Source organism: Hyposmocoma kahamanoa, unplaced genomic scaffold, assembly GCF_003589595.1.
Source record: "Hyposmocoma kahamanoa isolate Upper Pololo Valley unplaced genomic scaffold, ASM358959v1 132, whole genome shotgun sequence".
In the NCBI taxonomy this organism is placed as follows: domain Eukaryota; kingdom Metazoa; phylum Arthropoda; class Insecta; order Lepidoptera; family Cosmopterigidae; genus Hyposmocoma; species Hyposmocoma kahamanoa.
Genome location: NW_020653467.1, coordinates 421,986 through 426,936, shown reverse-complemented (window position 1 = coordinate 426,936; position 4,951 = coordinate 421,986).

The window sequence follows — 4,951 nt, the reverse complement described above, 5'->3', positions numbered from 1 at the left end:
TTCCTTTTCCATTGGACATCGTAAGACTTCCTTTTCCATTGGACATCATGATATGATCGATATCGCGCTGTACACATATTTAAACCAGTTATTTATCTATGTATCAACTGGGGTAATGTGATTAGTGACTTCTTATCAAATTCCTTATTATTGATGAAAAGTATATCCATTATCAAGTTTTGTATGTATTCATAGGTATGTATGTTAATTTATGAGTTATTGCATTATCAATTTCACGTAAGTCACAAACATATTCAAAATGTATCAGGCAAATTTATGGTGGTCCTTCCCATTATAATAAATCGCATCGAATACAAGTCTGAACTGAAATATCTATTGTTCTGGGAACTTGAAACTTATTTCTTAGGATTTTCATAAATTGTAAGACAAAGTTGCTTGTAATCATTTGTGTAACCTTTTAATACACTTATAATGTAAAATAATATGGACATTTTTAAAGTACTCCATTTTTCACATATATGTACGTATGTATATGTCCAGTGCTTATAATATCTGCGCATTTGACAAAAAACATGCATATATGTATTATAATCCTAACAACTTTCGATGTGTCACATTAACATTTGTGAGTTTTAATAATGTACAGTAATGCTGATTCTGACTGTACCTGTACTGTTGATACAATTATAGATTTGAATAGATAATATCCAAATGCTTAATAAAGTCACATGTTGTATACGTTTGTGTATATATTTGTGTGTATTTATAAATACTATGTATATGTCTTTACCTTTATTTGTATTTCTATAATTAGAGTGTAAAGTTATGGATAATAAAAAAAATCAATATCTCCCGATAAAGATATTTTTTATCATCAACGCATTATCATCATTACGAGAGAGTTTGATGAGCTATAGTCAGCTACACTTGTCTAATGCGTTGGGGTATTAATACATTTTCATATTATCCCTTAGTTTATTTATAGAAGTAATTATTAAAAGATTACTCAGTTTAAAACTTTGTATAGGGATGGATGTCGAATTATAGTTATTAAAATTATATATATGTATATATATATATTAGACATTATCACATACGTTTCTCTAATCCCAAAGTAAGTGTCGTGGAAATCGGAAACAACGACAGTACCACAAACACCCAGATCCGAGATAATATAGAAAAGTTAGTTTCTACACTGACCCGGCCGGGGATCGTACCCGGGACCTCAGAGATGGCGACACCATGAAAACCGGTATGCCAGCAATTCGACCACAGAGGCCGTCATGTATGTAACAGTTGTTGCTGCAAGTCAGTTGTCACCCCTTACAATATTTTCTACTATTTGCTTATAAAATCTTTGCACTGCGAGCACTGGATGAGGAGGTCCCGGGTTCAATTCCGGGTGAAATCAGTTTAAAAAATGAATTTTTCTACATTGGTTCTGGTCTGGGTGTTCTGGGAAGTACTTCAGAGTGAAAGCTACGGAGCTCGGGTAATCATAGCACAGGGAATTCCCTAGTTTGATACCAGGCAATCGGTGATGTTGTCTGGCACATTATTAAAAGTAACTATAGTCCCAAATTAATAATAATAATAATAATAATAATATATATAACGCACACACTCAACAGCCCCGCACTAGGGAAAACCCTGTGTCGCGGGTGCCATGGACACACATAGACAACCACGCATTACACCCAAACTCACTAGAGAAATAAATGTAGGCCATACGAATATTTCTCCCGGCCCGGGAATCGAACCTGTGACGTCTGCGTGGCAGTCCGGCATGGTAATCGTTCAACCACGCAGGCAGTTAATGTAGTGTGGTCATTGTTATACCAACAATTAACTGCCTCCGTAGCCGAACGGTTACCATGTCGGACTGCCACGCAGAGGTCCTGGGTTCGATTCCCAGGCCGGGAGAAATATGTGCATGGCCTACATTTATTTCTCTAAGTAAGGGTGTAATTTGTGGTTGTTTATGTGTGTGTCCATGGCACCCGCGACACAGGGTCTCCCTAGTGCGTGGCTATGAGTGTTGCGTGTGTGTGTTGATTAAATTGATTTGACAGTTATTATTTCTAAACCGAGTTGATAATGCTTTGGGGTTCGTATTAGTGTATTGAAATAATAGTAATAATATAAATATTTGTAATATTATAAATATAATTATACAATACTATATAGATATATGAAAGGCACTAATTTTTGTTTGTCAAGTTATTGAGCTTAATAGTTTATCTAAATACAAATAAAAAAATCACCTATGTTTTAGACGTTTAATATCCAAACCAAATTAATTTAAGAAATAAATAATGTAAATTAAATATTTATTCATCTTTATAAGAGAAAATCTGTTGGTGTATTTAATTACTAGTTAAAATAATATATAATTTTTGTAACTTATTATTTGATTTGTCGCTTAATTCGTTTATTTGTATAATAACAATTTGTTATATTTTTCTATTTGATTTTTTTGTAAACGTTTCAATATCGAGATGATAAATTGGTTTTGTATATTTGTTTCATGTAGGTATGTAAAATGAGTATATCTTGAAACAAAAAAATATTTAAGTAGATAGAAATGATAATTTGATATAATGTAGCAAATTCCATTTGCAAAGCGCTATTTTCAGTATGTTACGTGGTTTATTCTCAACACGTATTCATGGTGCAATGACAAGACCAATTATTAAACGCTTAGTGTGAAAAATGATCGTTTAGCACACTGGAATAGTATTATGTAAATGTGGCTCCAAATATTCTTACGTAGGAAGAAAACTATCGAATACATTAATATTACGAGCAAATATAATATTATAATGATCATGTAATAGCATCGAGTATATAACCAGGAATAGAGACGAAATAAGGGCCATATATTCCTGGTAATACATTAGCGATACACTTCTTATAAATATCAATTTTCGTTTGCACTGAAATATAGACAGGCCAACTACTGACCTGTGCGTACGTCTCCGTATATTCCAAAAAATATTTTGTATTTATTGTAATACAGATAATATCTCTAACAATGCCGTGCTGTTCTATTCGGTGGTGTGGGAAAAACAACAAAACATCTAATTACAAAATAAACGGAATCACATTTCATCGGTAATTAAATATTAAATATGTAATTTTGTAATTTTGGTCCATTGTACCAAAGCTCAAGTTAACTGGTCGATTTGGAGTGAAACAGTTGACGACACCCGTCAATTGTTTTGAACTCGGGCTAGCCAATCGGAACGCAGTTGTCACAGTAATGATATGGCAAAATAGTTTTTAAAACAAATTAAATGACATTTCGTCTCTATTTCTGGTTATATACTCGATGTGTAATAGCTAATGTGACGTAAATAAACACATATTGATGTTGGTTAATAAGATTTCAGTGCCTTGAGGTAGCTAGAGTTACTACATTATTAGTAGCTAAACTTATATCATCTACAATTACAGTACCTATCAAAATGTTTGCGTTGAAGTAAAGGGACGTTTACAAGCGTTGCTAATTTAACTTTGTTTTGTTTTTCTTATAATTTCGAAAAAAAGGTACTAAATAAGGATAATTTTAAAGCACACTTGCCCTTTTCAACAGAGTTAAAATATTTTTTGTGATAATTATATAATTTAAATTTTATTAATTTTTTTAAGAAACGTTAATAAAAAAAAAAATTCGTATAGTAGATGTTCATTGCTAATTATGAAAAAATTATAGAGGAAACTAAAGACGTAAAAAATATAAATTATTTGGAATTCAGTAAAAAGGTTTGCATTTTTATGATAGCTAGGCATATTCTAGGCTATGGCATATTCTACCGATTTGATTTATTTTAAGTATCTATAGCGGCGACCACGCGTATTTCTTGTATAATTTGAATGCCGGGTGCATTATTAAAAATAAATGTATTGAGGCAACATCACTCAATTTGTTAATAAAAATGTAATATGAAAATGATGCGTTATTCGCTAGAGCTAATTGGACTCTGATTTACTAGAAAATCGCGGTCGTTTTATCAGATGATAGCTATTAGTTTATGCAAGATTTAATCGTGGCCGATGCTTTGAAAAAAAAAACTATATTAAAAAACAAAATGGCGGTCATTACCGAGGTCAAACAGTTCAAGTAGCTTTATGAACGCTGAATCTTGAGTAAATTTGTATTTAACTACATATCTAGTTCACGTTTCTGTAATGTCTAATATCAACAATGAAGATATCACTTGAATGTAATTACAATTATGCGGGTCTTATTTTAGCCCTTGTAGAGAAGCACGTAACAATATGTAGCATATAAAACATTGTTCTGTAGATTTCGAATATTAAAACAATTGTACTGTTGTTTACAAAACGTATAAAATTATCTCTAGTTGTCATGTTTGCGTATTTATTATCTTGAATTAAAATTAGACTTATTTTAAGCGCCGGTGCTATAGCTGCTTTCAAAAGCGTGTTGCAAACTTATTTTAAGTGTATAATTATTATAAAATGATAAAGTCGCAAAACAGGATTTTTTTTATTAAAGAGAAAGACGAAAGACCCTTTTTTAAAAATTATTTTCTAAAATGTCTCTAGCGTCATGTGTCTAGTGTTCAATGTTATTTTGACCTAAAACCTGTCTTTAGGCTCTATTCAGTGCTGTTGCTTACGGCCTAGTTTTAAAATAATGGGTGTCATAAAGGGAATCGGACAACTTTCATTTAAAATGAAAAATATTATTTTACAAGTCCTTGAAAAACTATACTTAAACATTAAAAATGCCACCAAACTGCATAATACGTCCACTCCGAATGCGTGACATCATTGGTAGGTAACGTACAACAACGGTAACGTTGTTTTGTTTATCGACCAATGACGTCATAAAGTATGTTTGATGTTTCCATAACCGACTAAAAATATTAGAATTTTGAAAATTGTTTATTGATTTAAAAATACAAATCATTATTAATTCACAGAATTTTGGTTGAATGATAGTTTTTACTATATGAGAATT